The sequence below is a fragment of the Orcinus orca genome, chromosome 3 (assembly GCF_937001465.1).
Source record: "Orcinus orca chromosome 3, mOrcOrc1.1, whole genome shotgun sequence".
Classification (NCBI taxonomy): domain Eukaryota; kingdom Metazoa; phylum Chordata; class Mammalia; order Artiodactyla; family Delphinidae; genus Orcinus; species Orcinus orca.
This window is the reverse complement of record NC_064561.1, coordinates 74143789-74162991: the sequence shown is the minus strand read 5'-3', so window position 1 is coordinate 74162991 and position 19203 is coordinate 74143789. Positions and strand designations below refer to the sequence as shown.

General features: G+C 42.9%; 2 long non-coding RNA genes across 2 annotated transcripts in view; one reads left to right on the top strand and one right to left on the bottom strand.

Moving 5' to 3' along the window:
- LOC125964043 (uncharacterized) overlaps positions 1-19203 on the top strand; it is a 365140-nt gene that overhangs the window by 249065 nt on the left and 96872 nt on the right. The gene's annotated exons all lie outside the window — the stretch shown is intronic.
- The window catches only part of LOC125964044 (uncharacterized), a 66532-nt gene that overhangs the window by 24833 nt on the left and 22496 nt on the right, over positions 1-19203 (bottom strand). The window lies entirely within an intron of this gene.

Here is a 19203-nt window from a genome sequence, read left to right as displayed (position 1 = left end):
TGACTTTTCACATCCAGAGGGGAAAAGAGTGACATTTCTCAGACCACTGCACTAAAGCCCTAAGCTTTGTTCTGATTGGACCATCTCTCCATCTATCCCTCCAGCAAGGTGGGAGTGGGATTTCTCTGACTGACTTGGACAATTAGGGCCACTCAAACCACGAGGTTGCTAGATCAGGGAGAGCCTGGGTAGATGCTGACAAGGCAACTACAACATCCATGTCCTCTGCTTTTGAGCAGGATGGCACTAAATCTCCAATCCAACAGGGCTTTACCCCATTCACGACAGTTTTGCCCTCTCCCTTGGAAATGGCCTTCGGGTCCAGGAAGACTCTTTGCTGTGTCATTCAGTCTAAACCAAACTTCAGGAGTGCTGGAAATGCTGGGAATTGCTCACCTCCCCTCCAGGATTCTGAATCAGGAAATCCCCAGCTACTTTGCACACAAATCCCTCTATTAACTGGAACACGCCCCCACCCCCATAACTCTGAGATGGGCCACTGGCCATGTTTGCCCGCAAGATGAGCCAGCACCTGCTCTGCCACTGGGAGTGGGCTAAACCTGTCTTGCTCAGCTCAGCATCTTGGAATTAATTAAGTGGCTCTAATAACTGACTCTTATTCTCTAAAAAGGGCCAGATCGTTAGCTTAGGGCATAGATGGAGTCCTAGCTCCTCCTTCTTCGACTTTCCAGACAAATGACTATCCTCACACACTCACTTGAATAGCCTATGAGTCTCCCATGACAGTGCCACATGCCCTCTGAGCCCCCTCCATGCGTTCCCAGGTTCCGGCCAACTTTGCATTTCCCAGGAGCCCTTGCTCACCAGGAGCATCTGTTTGACCAGCTGACTACAGGGTACGAGCACACTGACCCAGACCCCAGACAGGAGGACACCTGTCCAGCACATTCAGCTGGATCCCTGTTTCCCCAAGGGCCTTCTATACTTTATAGTTTGTAAGACCCAGTCACCAATCCTCACCACCTCCCCCAACTAACCCTGAGAAGAATAAAAACAAACACTGCAAACCCTTCTACAGAAAGAGAGAGACTGAAATCGAGAGCGGGGAGCAGGGGAGCCAAGGTGTGTCAAGAGCCAGAGTCAGGCCCGGACACTAGACCCTCTGACCCTCGGTCCAGTGCCTTGTCCCTTCAGGGAACTGGCTCCTTCAGCACCCACAGCAGCCCCCGGCAGTACTTCTGCAACACAACGTGGCGGCAGCCTGGCCCATGTTCTGCTCCCCAGAGCCAGAGCCAGAGCCAGCTGCTTCCTGCTACAGTCACCTCAGAAGCACTCTGCTCCACATCCCCTGCCCGCCAGCATCCAGGGCTGGCCAGAGCCCAGACCCTCCCCAGGCTCAGAGGTAACTGCTCAGAGAGCGCCTCAGAAAATCCGATTTGCCTTGCCTCTTGCAGTCTTTGCTTTGGTTATTGCTCTGAGATTTCTTTTGCAGCGATTTGAGTCTTTGATTCACAAGTTGAGTGCCCAACTCCCACTCCAGCCTTCCTGGAAAAACAAGTATCCTCTTTCCTTTAGGAGGATGAAGAGAAGAGTGCTCTGGGGTCAGAGCAGCCCATGTTCAAGTCCCGGTGCGGCCATTTTATTCATTCACGTATTGAATCATTCAACCCATGCATATACAATGAGCACCAACTGTGCACCAGGCACCGCTCCAGGAGCTGAGACCCAGCAGAGAACAAACCAAAGGATCCAACTTCGTGGAGCATCTCAACTCCTGAGACAACAACACGGGTGAGGATTTCGGGATCCCAAACCCTTTGCAAATCCAAAGAAAGCCCTAGACTTTCTCCCCAAAAGGATGCATAGAAGCAGGGGCACATAAAATTGCAGGCCTTTTCAGAGGGCTGGAAGCCCACAGGTACACAGTTTGGGGTCTGAGAACACCAGGTTGGGAACCTCTGAGCAGAGAGAAAGCTGACACAAGGCCCTATTCAGTGGGTAGCACTCTCTGAGGGGTCTGTTCAAATACCACCGTGATCTGCTGAATTCCTTCAGTAGATCATAATCACATTCGACCTGAATCCTCAGATCTTGACTCTCCTGCATTCCAAAGACAGATTCTTACAGGTGAGCTTCTTAAGATAAAAGAGTAGGAGAAATCCACATTCTGGAATATGAACGTACTGCCCTATGGGATTTAGGGTAGAACATCCACATCAGACTTGCAAATGATCTTCTCCTCACTTACTTGGGGTAACTTTTCTCTCCAGGTGAGCATGAATATGCCAGAGAGTGCTTTATGCATTCCCTATGCTCCCGAAAAGTTATACCTGAATCAAAGTCTTGCAAAGAAGGCCACTTAAAATGCACTAAGGGAGCTCACTACTTTATAAAAGCTGGCAGTGAATTCTGCAAACCAAGGAAAACTTGGGAATGTGCACATTATTCCTCCTCTTCATTACAGTGGATTTCTGTAGAATGGGTAACTGTGAGTGAAGAATGCCAGTAGGGAAGGGTGGACAGTTTAAGGCATAAGGTTTCTATCTATCATGTATCTGTACCTCCAAGAAGGGTTTTTTATGGAAAATGTTACTTTCTTATTATCTATTGCAAAGACCAAATTAACCAGTGCATGACTGACTCCTTCGAGGTGAAGACGGCAAGAATGCCAAGGGATCTAATTCATCACAGAGGCAACGACCGTGGTGAACAGTGCAGGGCAGGGCTCTGACACTCAGGAAACTCTTGAGTCCAAAACAGAGCTGGGTTGCAGCCAGTAAGCGGACACCTCTTTGGGCAGTGACTGGCTGTGACCTCAGGCTGACATCGGGGCCTGGGCCACTGCAGAGCCCTGGGGACCAGTAATGTTAGAGACTGATTGTGCGCAAGAGAGGCATAAAGGCTATCAGTGATTCCTGGGAAGGCCCCTGACAGTCAGGAAGGGAGGTGAGCTGGACGAAGCCAGAGGCAGAGTACAGTGGCGAGAGGCAACAAAAACAAGAGAAGGGCACATAGCAAATGCGGCAGGAAAAACGTAAAGGATGGAGGCCAGGTAGGAGGTTAATATGGAGTCAGTTCCAAAGTAAAAGCAGAGATAAGATGATGCCATTACCCATACAATTCAAGCAGGGAGAGCGGCCATGTAGGAAGGAAGACCAGCTGACCTCCAGCAGAAATTAAAATTACAGTCAAGAAAGGCATGCTGTGGGCTTCCCTGGTGGCGCAGTGGTCGAGAGTCCGCCTGCTGACACAGGGGACGTGGGTTCGTGCCCCGGTCCAGGAGGACCCCACATGCCGCGGAGCGGCTGGGCCTGTGAGCCATGGCCGCTGAGCCTGCGCGTCCGGAGCCTGTGCTCGGCAACGGGAGAGGCCACAACAGTGAGGGGCCCGCGTACCGCAAAAAAAAAAAAAAAAAAGGCATGTTGTTAGGGAGAAGCCATGCAGAGAAGGAGCAGGGGTGCAGGAGAGGAACCTTCCCTGGTCCCCAGCCCAGGGCTGTGGTCAGCACTGTGCTCAACTCATCTCAACTTCTCAGGGATATTTCACAACCTGCCAGGTATGTACCCAGCCTGGGAGGGGACCCGTCAGGAGGAGTAACTTTGCCAAAGAGGTGCTAGGCACAGAGGAAGCACTTAATAAATGCCACTTGGGTGAATCATTGAACTAATGCAAGGGCAGACCACAGCTTCTTTTTGTACTGCCTGAGAACTAAGAATGGTTTGTAAATTTTTTTAAGGGAGAAGAAGAAGAGGAAGAGAAGAAGTGGAAGGGAGAGGAGAAGGGAGAGGAGGGGAAGGGGGCCGCAGAAACTATGTGTCCCAGAAGGCCTACACTATTTACTACCTGACACTTTACAGAATGCTTGCCAACTCTGAATTAATAGGTTAACCGTAAGCATTTTGAATTTAAGACTCACTCTTATATTTTCATCCCCCTAGGCACCATGCCTAGTACATGGTTCACTATCTGAATATTCGTTGCTTGATAAATTTTAAGAACCTCCCTGGGCCTCTAGTTTGAAGGACAGTTCAGAGGAGAAGACTCAACCTGCCTCCAAAGAAAGAATGCAGGGCACTAGGCCACTAAGCCTCAGGATGGGTGTCTTGGCAAAGTATGTGCAAGGAGAGGGTCACAATAATTTGGGAGAACTAAGAGAGTTTAACTCAATAAGCATTTGTTGAAAGTCCAAGTGCCAAGCTCTGGGTTAGGTGCTGCAGGGGATAAAAACATTTAGAAAGACATCATTCCTACAGAAAAGAGACACCAAATCCAATGAACAACGATATAATGTAGACAGGGGTGCCAGCAGAAAGTGTGCTGGGAGTGTTGGGTGGGGTCCTAGAGAAGGCTTCCTGGAAGAGGCCACCTTTCAGGTTCACCTAAAGATGGCAGGAGTCCCGAAAGCAGAGACGGGGAGTACCTGGCTTGAGCAAAGGTACAAAGACAGAGCCAGGGGTAGGTCAGAGAAAGGCAGAGCCCCTGGTGACTGGGTGATTTAATTTGGGTTCCCCCAGAAACAGACCCTGAAATAAAGACTTCAGTGTAAGTAGTGTATTTGGGAGGTGGTCCCAGGAAATACCAGCCCTGAGGGAGATGCAGCAGAATATGCCCCTCAGAGTTACCTCACCCAAGGGACAGAGAAGCTGCGGTGTCTATATATCCACTCCCCTCAGTCATTTATTTATTGAGGATTTCTCTCAGGGATGAGGGAGGCATTAATTCCCTGGCCCTTCTAACCTGTCCTGTGCCCTAGCACAGGAGCTCTGCTGCCAGGGCCCAACATTTACACATCGATGCTAGTGGGCCCTGAGGCACAGAGCCACAGATTCTGGCAGGGGGAGGGCACTGATATGGTAGGACCTAAGGGATGCAAGCGGGACATGAACAGCATCTGCTACAGGTGGGTCCCGCTGTGGCGAGCCTGAGTGCATCTGAGCTAGGGATCTACTGGTCTATAGGGAACAAGGAGCAAACAAGGCTTCTCAGCCTGAAGGTGGCACGGCTACAATTTAGGATCTGATTTGAGGGACAAGTGAGCTGGGAGGCTGCATGGAAGATGCAGGCCGTGATGTAGGGATGCGGAGAAGGGAACACACACACATGGCTGCCCTGGAGGCCATCGGTGGTAGCGTCCATGGTTCCAGCAGGCAGTCGGCTTGGGGGAAGCAGCGTGGAGAGAGAAGAGTGGGTGGGTGGCAGGAGGGGTGGGGGCTCTGGAAGGTGTTGGATTTAAGAGGCAACTGCATGGTAGTTGGAAAGGAGTCTGGAGCTCAAGAGAGAACGCAGCATTGAAAAGTCGGTTGGGAAATCAATGGCTAAAAGGTCAAGTGATGGTCAAGATTATTCAGCGAGGGGATTTAGAGAGAAGAGACAAAGGCTCAGATCAGAATTTCGACAAATACTTGTGTTGATGGAAGAGGAGGAAGAATACGAGTCAGCGAAACGGGAGAAAAGAAGTTGCAAACCCAAGGGAGAAACGCCAAGAAGAGGATTTTTAGCAGCTTAATCTTCCCGACATAAGGTAATCCTCCGTGTGGGATGCACACACAGGCCCAGCAGCCATTTCTCCATAGGCAGCTGGTATGGGCTGTGGTGGGTCTGACTCTGCTCCACACAGGACCACAGATACTGTCAACCTCAGCATCCTGGACCTCGGGCGTATGGATTTCCAGATAGTCTGTGAACACCCACCCCTACCGCGGAAGTATTGGCAGAACTCAGCGCCTGTGCAACGGACATTTTGTGGAGATGACCCATCACATTCAACGACTCTCAGAGGGCTCTGTGAACCCTCAAAGGACGAGAACCACAGCTCGAAGTAACCAGTGAAGCAGCAGCCACTCCGCACTCACATTCAGTCTGCATGGAGTCACAAGAGGGAGACCAGAGACCTCCCTGAATGAACGGGAATGGAATTTTTCCTACACTTTGCAGAAGGAAACCATCAGAACCAAAACACTAGACCTGCCGTTGCTGCACGCACATCTTGGTAGAGAGTTTCATCTCTGTGTAAAATTTGCTTTTGTGCCTGCCCCAAGACCACTGCCATCCCGGCTTACCTGCTATGCAGGGCTGCAGGCAGAGCCACCAGCCAGCAAAAAAGATTACCCTCAATCTTCCTTCAGAGTACAGAGAGGCTTCTGTCATGGAAAAAAAGGAAAAAGAGAATAAAACTCCAATTTAAAAGGCTTTGAAAAGCATTTCGATGCAAGGAAGTTAGCTCCACTGCTGGGGGCAACTTGACGCTCCAGAAAGACAGCAACTGTCTCCTGCATTTTACATCAGATGTTTGGGGTTCTCTGGGTCTGTCCTGTGGGTCACAAATATTGTTGTGTGGAAAGCCACACTGCTTCCACTTACTGGCCTTACCAACAGCTCCTGGCTTCAAGGAAGACTCTTTGAGTGTTTGCTTTCTAAATCCACAACAGAACCACATGGACCTAAATCTACTCAGTGTCCCAGGTACACAGCAGAGATGAGGATTGGAAATCACTCCTGAACTCCAGAGATAAATGCCCGTCTTTGTCATCCTCCCAGCCTCAACAGGCCACTTGGCACAGCTAACAGAAAAGCCATTATGCCTGCCACAGGAAATGAGGGTCCATTATCCCTGGGGAGGGGGGCAGGGGATGTGCTTAACAACAGAACGTTTCTGCAATCCTTTGTAAGGAGAGAAAAGACAGTGCTTGTTCTCATCATGGCTGGTAAATTTCTGGGATGGTTTCCTCCTCAGTACAGAGTATTAAGAGATATGGACCACATGACTGCTGTGCCTCTTCCAGCTCTGACATGCTGGACGCTTGGCCTCCTGGAGCGTGGTCAACCCTGCCTCCTGAAAAGCTAATGCACCCCACAGTACCATCCTCGGCAAAACCAGAGTGGGACCAAAGGTGCCTCTTGCTCTGCCTGACCCAAAGAGCGCCTACGAACCTTCTAGAGGGTTACGGACAGTAGCAAGGGTCCATGTCCATAAGTAAGGATTTCCATTTCCATTTAAAAAATAATAATAACATAAAATAATTATTTAAAAGTTAATGAACTCCTAGCTACAAACTACTACGTATAAAATAAGGATAGGAGGAGCTTCAAGATGGCAGAAGAGTAAGACGCAGAGATCACCTTCCAACCCACAAATACATCAGAAATACATCTACACGTGGAACAACTCCTACAGAACACCTACTGAACGCCGGCAGAAGACCTCAGACCTCCCAAAAGGCAAGAAACCCCCCACGTACCTGGGTAGGGCAAAAGAAAAAGGAATAAACAGAGACAAAAGAATAGGGACGGGACCTGCACCAGTGGGAGGGAGCTGTGAAGGAGGAAAGGTTTCCACACACTAGGAAGCCCCTTCGCGGGCGGAGACTGCGGGTGGCGGAGGGGGAAAGCTTGGGAGCTGCGGGGGAGAGCACAGCCACAGGGGTGCAGAGGGCAAAGCAGAGAGATTCCCGCACAGAGGATCAGGGCCGACCGGCACTCACCAGCCCGAGAGGCTTGTCTGCTCACCCACAGGGGCGGGCGGGGCTGAGAGTTGAAGCTCGGGCTGTGGTCGGAGCTCCGGGAGAGGACTGGGGTTGGCGGCGTGAACACAGCCTGCAGGGGGTTAGTGCGCCACGGCTAGCTGGGAGGGAGTCCGGGAAAAAGTCTGGACCTGCCGAAGAGGCAAGAGACTTTTTCTTCCCTCTTTGTTTCCTGGTACGCGAGGAGAGGGGATTAAGAGCGCCACTTAAACGAGCTCCAGAGAAGGGCGTGAGCCGCGGCTAACAGCGCGGACCCCAGAGACGGGCATGAGACGCCATGGCTGCTGCTGCAGCCACCAAGAAGCCTGTGTGCGAGCACAGGACACTCTCCACACCTCCCCTCCCGGGAGCCTGTGCAGCCCGCCACTGCCAGGGTCCCGTGATCCAGGGACAACTTCCCCGGGAGAATGCATGGCGCTCCTCAGGCTGGTGCAACGTCAGGCTTGCCTCTGCCACCGCAGGCTCACCCTGCACCCGTAACCCTCCCTCCGCCCGGCCTGAGTGAGCCAGAGCCCCCGCATCAGCTGCTCCTTTAACCCCGTCCTGTCTGAGCGAAGAACAGACGCCCTCAGGCGACCTACACGCAGAGGCGGGGCCAAATCCAAAGCTTCTGAACCCCGGGAGCTGTGCGAACAAAGAACAGAAACGGAAACCTCTCCCAAGAGCCTCAGAAGCAGAGGATTAAATCTCCACAATCAACTTGATGTACCCTGCATCTGTGGAATACCTGAATAGACAATGAATCATCCCAAATTGAGGAGGTGGACTTTGAGAGCAAAGATATGTTTTTTTTTCCCTTTTTCTCTTTATGTGAGTGTGTATGTGTCTGCTTCTGTGTGTGATTTTTTCTGTATAGGTTTGCTTTTACCATTTGTCCTAGGGTTCTGTCTGTCCGTTTTTTTGTTGTTTGTTTGCTATTTTTTACTTTAAAAATTTTTTTCTTAATAATTATTTTTTATTTTAATAACTATTTTATTTTATTTTACTTTATTTTATTTTATCTTCTTTCTTTCTTCCTTCCTTTCTATTTTTTCTCCCTTTTATTCTGAGCCGTTAGGATGAAAGGCTCTTGGTGCCCCAGCCAGGCATCAGGACTATGCCTCTGAGGTGGGAGAGCCAAGTACAGGGCACTGGTGCACAAGAGACCTCCCAGCTCCATGTAATATCAAATGGCGAAAATCTCCCAGAGATCTCTATCTCAATGCCAAGACCCAGCTTCACTCAACGACCAGCAAGCTACAGTGCTGGACACCCTATGCGAAATAACTAGCAAGACAGGAACACAACCCCATCCATTAGCAGACAGGCTACCTAAACTCATAGTAAGCCCACAGACACCCCAAAACACACCACCAGACGTGGACCTGCCCACCAGAAAGACAAGATCCAGCCTCATCCACCAGAACACAGGCATTAGTCCCCTCCACCAGGAAGCCTACACAACCCACTGAACCTACCTTAGCCACTGGGGACAAACACCAAAAACAATGGGAACTACGAACCTGCAGCCTGAGAAAAGGAGACCCCGAACACAGGAAGATAAGCAAAATGAGAAGACACAAAAACACACAGCAGATGAAGGAGCAAGATAAAAACCCACCAGACCTAACAAATGAAGAGGAAATAGGCAGTCTACCTGAAAAAGAATTCAGAATAATGATAGTAAAGATGATCAAAATCTTGGAAACAGTATAGAGAAAATACAAGAAACGTTTAACAAGGACCTAGAAGAACTAAAGAGCAAACAAACAGTGATGAACAACACAATAAATGAAATTAAAAATTCTCTAGGAGGGATCAATAGCAGAATAACTGAGGCAGAAGGACAGATAAGTGACCTGGAAGATAAAATAGTGGAAATAACTACTGCAGAGCAGAATAAAGAAAAAAGAATGAAAAGAATTGAGGACAGTCTCAGAGACCTGTGGGACAACATTAAATGCACCATCATTCGAATTATAGGGGTCCCAGAAGAAGAAGAGAAAAAGAAAGGGACTGGGAAAATATTTGAAGAGATTATAGTTGAAAACTTCCCTAACATGGGAAAGGAAATAGTTAATCAAGTCCAGGAATCACAGAGAAATCCAGAAAGTCCAGAAAATCACAGATTTTTCCCAAACAGGAAAAATCCAAGGAGAAACACACCAAGACACACATTAATCAAACTATCAAAAATTAAATACAAAGAAAAAATATTAAAAGCAGCAAGGGACGGGCTTCCCTGGTGGCGCAATGGTTGAAAATCTGCCTGCCAATGCAGGGGACACGGGTTCGAGCCCTGCTCTGGGAAGATCCCACATGCCGCAGAGCAACTAGGCCCATGAGCCACAACTACTGAGCCTGCGTGTCTGGAGCCTGTGCTGTGTAACAAGAGAGGCCACGATAGTGAGAGGCCGGCGTACTGCGATGAAGAGTGGCCCCTGCTTGCCACAACTAGAGAAAGCCCTTGCACAAAAACGAAGACCCAACACAGCCAAAAATATAAATAAATAAATAAATAATTTTTTTAAAAAAAGAACAAAACAGAAAAACAAAAAAGCAGCAAGGGAAAAACAACAAATAACACACAAGGGAATCCCCATAAGGTTAACGCTGATCTTTGAGCAGAAACTCTGCAAGCCAGAAGGGACTGGCAGGACATATTTAAAGTGATGAAAGGGAAAAACCTACAACCAAGATTACTCTACCCAGCAAGAAACTCATTCAGATTTGATGGAGAAATTAAAAGCTTTACAGACAAGCAAAGGCTAAGAGAATTCAGCACCACCAAACCAGCTTTAAAACAACTGCTAAAGGAACTTCGCTAGGCAGGAAACACAAGAGAAGGAAAAGCCCTACAATAACAAACCCAAAACAATTAAGAAAATGGTAATAGGAACATACATATTGATAATTACCTTACATGTAAATGGATTAAATGCTCCAACCAAAAACATAAACTGGCTGAATGGATACAAAAACAAGACCCATATGTATGCTGTCTAGAAGAGACCCACTTCAGATCTAGGGATACATACAGACTGAAACTGAGGGGATGGAAAAGATATTCCATGCAAATGGAAAGCAAAAGAAAGCTGAAGTAACAATTCTCATATCAGACAAAATGACTTTAAAATAAAGACTATTACAAGAGACAAAGAAGGACACTACATAATGATCAAGGGATCGATCCAAGAAGAAGATATAACAATTGTAAATATTTATACACCCAACATAGGAGCACCACAATACATAAGGCAAATTCTAACATCCATAAAAGGGGAAATCGACAGTAACACAATCATAGTAGGGGAATTTAACACCCCACTTTCACCAATGGACAGATCACCCAAAATGAAAATAAACAAGGACACACAAGCTTTAAGTGATACATTCAACAAGATGGACTTAATTGATATTTATAGGACATTCCATCCAAAAGCAACAGAAAACACTTTCTTCTCAAGGACTCATGGAACATTCTCCAGGATAGATCATATCTTGGGTCACAAATCAAGCCTTGGTAAGCTTAAGAAACTGAAATTGTATTAAGTATTTTTTCCGACCACAACACTATGAGACTAGATATGAATTACAAGAAAAAATCTGTAAAAAATACAGACACATGGGGGCTAAACAATACAATACTTAATAACCAAGAGATCACTGAAGGAAAAAAGAGGAAATCAAAAAATACCTAGACACAAATGACAATGAAAACATGATGACCCAAAGCCTATGGAATGCAGCAAAAGCAGTTCTAAGAGGGAAGTGTAGAGCAATACAATCCTACCTTAAGAAACAAGAAACACCTCAAAGAAACAACCTAACCTTACACCTAAAGCAATAAGAGAAAGAACAAAAAAACCCAAAGTTAGCAGAAGGAAAGAAATCATAAAGATCAGACCAGAAAAAAATGAGAAAGAAATGAAGGAAACGATAGCAAATATCAATAAAACTAATAGCTGGTTCTTTGAGAAGATAAACAAAATTGATAAACCATTAGCCAGACTCATCAAGAAAAAAAGGGAGAAGACTCAAATCAATAGAATTAGAAATGAAAAAGGAGAAGTAACAACTGACAGGGCAGAAATACAAAGGATCATGAGAGATTACTACAAGCAACTATATGCCAATAAAATGGACAACCTGGAAGAAATGGACAAATTCTTAGAAATGCACAGCATTCCAAGACTGAACCTGGAAGAAATAGAAAATATGAACAGACCAATCACAAGCACTGAATATGAAATTGTGATTAAAAATCTTCCAACAAACAAAAACCCAGGACCAGATGGCTTCACAGGTGCATTCTATCAAACATTTAGAGAAGAGCTAACACCTATCCTTCTCAAACTTTCCAAAATATAGCAGAGGGAGGAACACTCCCAAACTCATTCTACAAGGCCACCATCACCCTGATACCAAAACCAGACAAAGATGTCACAAAGAAAAAAAACTACAGGCGAATATCACTGATGGACAAAGATGCAAAAATCCTCAACAAAATACTAGCTAACAGAATCCAACAACACTTTAAAAGGATCATACACCATGATCAAGTGGGGTTTATCCCAGGAATGCAAGGATTCTTCAATATATGCAAATCAATCATGTGATACACCATATTAACAAACTGAAGGAGAAAAACCATATGATCATCTCAATAGGTGCAGGGAAAGCTTTTGACAAAATTCAACACCCATTTATGATAAAAACCCTCCAGAAAGTAGGCATAGAGGTAACTTTCCTCAACATAATAAAGGCCATATATGTCAAACCCACAGTCAACATCATCCTCAATGGTGAAAAACTGAAACCATTTCCACTAAGATCAGGAACAAGACAAGGTTGCCCACTCTCACCACTATTATTCAACATAGTTTTGGATGTTTTAGCCACAGCAATCAGAGAAGAAAAAGAAATAAAGGGAATCCAAATCAGAAAAGAAGAACTAAAGCTGTCACTGTTTGCAGATGACATTATACTATACATAGAGAATCCTAAAGATGCTACCAGAAAACTACTAGAGCTAATCAATGAATTTGGTAAAGTAGCAGCATACAAAATTAATGCACAGAAATCTCTAGCATTCCTATACACTAATGATGAAAAATCTGAAAGTGAAATGAAGAAAACACTCCCATTTACCATTGCAACAAAAAGAATAAAATATCTAGGAATAAACCTACCTAAGGAGACAAAAGACCTGTATGCAGAAAATTATAAGACACTGATGAAAAAAATTACAGATAATACAAATAGATGGAGAGATATACCATGTTCTTGGATGGGAGGAATCAACATTGTGAAAATGACTATACTGCCCAAAGCAATCTACAGATTCAATGCAATCCCTATCAAACTACCAATGGCATTTTTCACAGAACTAGAACAAAAAATTTCACAATTTGTATGGAAACACAAAAGACCCCGAATAGCCAAAGCAATCTTGAGAACGAAAAACAGAGCTGGAGGAATCAGGCTCCCTGACTTCAAAGTATACTACAAGCCTACAGTAATCAAGACAGTATGGTACTGGCACAAAAACAGAAATATAGATCAATGGAACAGGATACAAAGCCCAGAGATAAACCCACGCACATATGGTCATCTTATTTTTGATAAAGGAGGCAAGAATATACAGTGGAGAAAAGACAGCCTCTTCAATAAGTGATGCTGGGAAAACTGGACAGGTACATGTAAAAGCATGAAATTAGAACACTCCCTAACACCATACACAAAAATAAACTCAAAATGGAGTAAAGACCTAAATGTAAGGCCAGACACTATCAAACTCTTAGAGGAAAACATAGGCAGAACACTCTATGACATAAATCACAGCAAGATCCTTTTTTTTTTTTTTTTTTTTTTTTTGTGGTACGTGAGCCTCTCACTGTTGTGGCCTCTCCCGTTGTAGAGCACAGGCTCCGGACGCACAGGTTCAGCGGCCATGGCTCACGGGCCTACCCACTCTGCAGCATGTAGGATCTTCCCAGAATGGGGCACAAACCCGTGTCCCCTGCATCGGCAGGCGGACTCTCAACAACTGCACCACCAGGGAAGCCCAGCAAGATCCTTTTTGACCCACCTCCTAGAGAAATGGAAATAAAAACAAAAATAAACAAATGGGACCTAATGAAACTTCAAAGCTTTTGCACAGCAAAGGAAACCATAAACAAGACGAAAAGACTCAGAATGGGAGAAAATATTTTCAAATGAAGCAACTGACAAAGGATTAATCTCCAAAATTTACTAGCAGCTCATGCAGCTCAGTATCAAAAAAAAAAGCAAACAGCCCAATGCAAAAATAGGCAGAAGACCTAAATAGACATTTCTGCAAAGAATATATACAGATTGCCAACAAACACATGAAAGGATGCTCAACATCACTAATCATTAGAGAAATGCAAATGAAAACTACAATGAGGTATCATCTCATACCAGTCAGACTGGCCATCATCAAAAAATCTACGAACAATAAATGCTGGAGAGGGTGTGGAGAAAAGGGAAAACTCTTGCACTCTCCCACTCTTGGTGGGAATGTAAATTGATACAGCCACTATGGAGAACACTATGGAGGTTCCTTAAAAAACTAAAAGCAGAACTACCATACGACCCAGCAATCCCACTACTGGGCATATACCCTGAGAAAACCATAATTCAAAAAGACACATTACCACAATGTTCAGTGCAGTTCTATTTACAATAGCCAGGAGATGGAAGAAACCTAAGTGTCCATTAAGAGGTGAATGGATAAAGAAGATGTGGCACATATATACAATGGAATATTACTCAGCCATAAAAAGAAACGAAATTGAGCTATTTGTAATGAGGTGGATGGGACTAGAGTCTGTCATACAGAGTGAAGTAAGTCAGAAAGAGAAAGACAAATACCGTATGCTAACACATATATATGGAATCTAAGGAAAAAGAAAAATGGTCATGTGGAACCTAGGGGCAAGATGCGAATAAAGACACAGACCTGATAGAGAATGGACTTGAGGACATGGGGAGGGGGAAGGGTAAGCTGTGACAGGGTGACAAAGTGGCATGGACATATATACACTACCAAACGTAAAATGGATAGCTAGTGGGAAGCAGCCGCATAGCACAGGGAGATCAGCTTGGTGCTTTGTGACCGCTGGAGGGGTGGGATAGGGAGGGTGGGAGGGAGACGCAAGAGGGAAGAGATATGGGAACATATGTGTATGTATAACTGATTCACTTTGTTATAAAGCAGAAACTAACACACCATTGTAAAGCAATTATACTCCAATAAAGTTGTTAAGAAATAAAAAAAAAATTTTAAGAAAAAAAAATAAGGACATATTGTACAACGCAGGGTATATAGTCAATATTTTATAATAACTATACATGGAGTATAACCTTTAAAAATTATGAATCACTATGTTGTACGCCTGATACTCACATAATATTGTAAATCAACGGTACCTCAATTATTTTAAAGTTAAAGAGCTCCTTAAGGTCCATTAAGAGAGCAAGAATGGCAATGGAGACCTGCTAACAAATCAGTTTCTTAATGGATTTGTAACTTAGCTGAACAAGTGGTAACTGCGATAGCAGGTTTAACCACTATACTCTTTTAAATGTCCTATTCTTATGCATTATTTAACTTATAATGGGCCACTGGTTAAAGTCCGGAAGTATAAGAAACACTGATGTTAAAATACAACAGATTAATGAAGACTATAAAAAATGATAATAATTGTGCACAATCACCCTAAGATGATTTTTGCCAGATAAGGAAGTTGCAGTCATCTGATCAGAAATCACATATAGTACATCGAGCTATCTTTACTCCTTCAAAATGTGAATGTTTAAAAAGAAAACATAGTGGCAATTATATCCAATTTGCCTTTTCATTTGTTGACAATCAAGACTGCCCATACACAAAATATGTTATTTGTGACAAAATGCTTACAAATAACAGCCTGAGACCAATCTCTCTTACCTTGTTATTTCAAACATAGTCAAAATAAACCATTTGTGTTTTTTAGTGAAAAATGCGAGAATCCAAAACACCAGGTCATGAAAGCAGCTTTTGTATATTTGCTATTGAATCACATAATTAAATTTCAATCTGGGTTTTAATGTATATCCAGTCCCCAACACACATGATAGATGTCATATTTATTTCTTGGCAAAGCATGCTTTTTCTTGCATAACTAATTAAAAGAAATTAAATTAACTAATGCCTGCAAAGCACTTGCTATAGCAACTAATATAGAGGAAACACAAAATAAATGTTAGCCATTATTTTTTTTTTGAGAATTTCTTTTTATATATATTTATTTATTTATTTTGGCTGCGTTGGGTCTTCATTGCTGCTCAGGCTTTCTCTAGTTGTGGTGAGCGGGGGATACTCTTCGTTGCGGTGAGTGGGCTTCTCATTACGGTGGCTTCTCTTGCTGCGGAGCACGGGCTCTAGACGAGCGGGTTTCGGTAGTTGCAGAGCACGGGCTCTAGAGCACAGGCTCAGTAGTTGTGGCACACAGGCTTAGTTGCTCCGCGGCATGTGGGATCTTCCTGGACCAGGGCTCAAACCGGTGTCCCCTGCATTGGCAGGCTGATTCTTAACCACTGCGCCACCAGGGAAGTCCCTAGCCATTCTTCTTCTTATTATTAAATTATTATCAGTCGTTAAATGGGAAGAAGTTTAATTTGTTCTAACATTTAATTAACATTATTAAATGCTATTTGTGGAATAAACTTGATAATGTAAATGTTAATAATACTTATCTCAATTTTTTAATTAAAATTATGTTTAAATTAAAATGGTCTAATCTGTACCCAATTTTATGTATTTCTTCTTAATCTCTCAAATTATAAACTTACAAATTATAAGGGTTTATCAATAACAGACAATAGTTTTTCCTTTCTGTGTTAGCAGTAACCAATTAAAAGAAATACTGGAGGTGGGGAAACTATCTCATTCACATAGCCAAAATGATATACCTAAGAATTTTTTTTAACATCTAATGTATACGATGAGTAAAAGAACATGGGCTTTTGGAGACAGACTCTGGTTCTGACTTTGGACCTAAGGTGATCAGGGACAAATCACCTACCCTTCACATTCTTCTGTTTCACCATTATTAAATAGGAATAATGGCAAACCTCTCTCTTAAAGTCTTAAGAGTTAAACGTATGCATAATGTATTTAGAACAAAGCCCTTCACAGCATTAATTTTCAATAGGTATTATCTATTTTTACATGATAGAGGAAATGATAAAACTCTACTGAAAAAATATAAAAGAAGAGTTGAATAAATGAGGGTACACATTATGTTTCAGGATGGAAGGAAAGCTCATTATAGAAATGTCAGTTCTCAGGTTGTTCTGTAAGTATCATTTACTTCTGATCTGAATTCAAATAACAGCAATTCTTTCTGAAAATTGTCGACATGCCTATAAAATGCAACTGGGAGAATAAATTTATGAGACTAAGAAAAACATGAGAAGTTAGAGTAATGCAAGTTAGTTGTATTATGGGGTGTTAAAATGTTATGTCAGTGGTGGTGAAGCAGATAAATTTAAAACACTTGGTTTCCCAGAGGTAGATCCTAAAATGTGTAAAAGCAAAATATTTGATAAAGGTCATGGCACAAGCTAATGAGGAAGGAATGTACTATTCAATAAAATATATTGGAATATTTATTCAGCTATTTGGAAAATAAATTAATTTAGAGCCTGTCTTCATACCTTATACCAAATAACATCCAAGGAATTTTTTTTAATTAAACCATAATAAAGTTGAAAGAAAATAGAGGTAAAAATGTATCTGATCACCAGATAGATAAGGAACATTTAAGTAGCGAAAGAATTGTCTCCATTATCATTGTCATAGATAGTACTTATTATACATTTACTATGTGCTAGGCAATGCAGAAAGTGCTTTACATACTTTTCTCAAAGCAACAATATGATGTCTTATTAATTCCATTCTAGAAACACGGAAGTTTAGGCATAAGAAGAAAGGAAGGGCAGAATCAGAGTATGAACCTGGGCAGTCTGATTCTACAACCTGTGCTCTTAGATTTTTACCCCCTAAACATACATATAATTGAAATAAAATTGGAGAGGAAAAGACAAAGTTATAAAAAGAAAGAAAGTAAAGAAAACAAATGAGCCAAGATATAAACCAAAACTTTGAAATAGAAGAAATGCAAATGGATAAGAAAGATGGAAAAAAGTTAACTTCTGTAAATCAACTATACTTTAATAAAATGAATTTTTCGTGTAAACACCATTCACTCACCAAAGCTTAAAATGAAAACTTCTTAAGTCAGACAGAGAGAGACAAATATATGATATCGCTTATATGTGGGACCTAAAAAAATGATATAAATGAATTTATATACAAAGCAGAAAGAGACTCACAGGTATAGAAAGCAAACTATGGTTACCAAAGGGGAAAGGGAGTGGGGGGGGGATAAATTAGGAGGTTGGGATTAACAGATACACACTACTATATATAAAATAGATAATCAGCAAGGACCTACTGTACAGCACCAGGAACTCTACTCAAGATCTTGTAATAACCTATAATGGAAAAGAATCTGAAAAAGAATATGTATATATACGTATAACTGAATCACTTTGCTGTACACCTGAAACTAACGCAACATTGTAAATCAACTCTACTCCAATAAATTTTTTTAAAAAAAGAATAAATAAATAAATTTTTAAAAAAAGAAAATACAGAAAGAAGTTGAACTTCTGTAATCAGTTGTGCACACACAAAACAATACACTGGGACACCTTTTTTAAACATAAAATCCATGCCACTTTCTTTGTTTTCCTTTACAATGATCATACTTAGAACTAGTAAGATCTTTGGGAGGCATCAATTAGGCATTGCCAAACTGCCTTCCAGAAATGACACACACCAATTTATACTCCCCACAAGCAGCAAAAGAATAGGAAGCCTTAGAAGTATTTATAGCTTTTGATCTAGAAATTCTACTTCTAGGAATCTATTCTAAGGGCAATTTTGGAAATGCAAAGTTATAATCATAGAGATGTGTATTTAAATTTTTTCTTTAGAATAAGGAAATTGGGGAAATAATCTAAATGCCCAGCAATAAGAAAGTGGTTATGTAAACTAAGGTACATCTAAGAGATATTATACTGTATTATACTGTAACTCAAGGGTCAGCAAACTATGGCCTGTGGACTGAGTCCAGTTTACTGACTGTTTATTTTTTCCTACTTTTGTCAATAAAGTTTTATTGGAACATAGCCACATAAAAAATAAATAAAATTATGACTTCATTATATACCACTCAAAAATGACTAAGTTATCTTTAAAATTCTTTTGGGACTGGAAGATTAAATTACGGCAAACCAAGTTCATGTGACAAAAAAACAAAAACTGAAAAAAAAACCTGGCTCAGCCACTACTCCTGGTTTATCCACCATATTCCTCTCCAGTCTTCTCCATTCTTGCTCTGTGCCCCAGGAGGCTAGCCTATCTAGATTGCTTAAGTGGGTTTCTTTTCCCCTGGCTTCCAGTTCAGCCACTAGAAGGCACCCAGAGATGAGAGGATTGGAAGGAAAAGACGTATTTACTCCCGCATCTCCTCTCCTTCCTGGCAGTCACTTGACAGTAGTTACATTTCCAACAGTAGTTCCCTTCAACAACTTCAGAGACCCCTCGCCCTTGTCTACCGCTTTCACTGGGTTCCAGGCACAGCTCCTTCCCTCTCCTCTTTCAGTC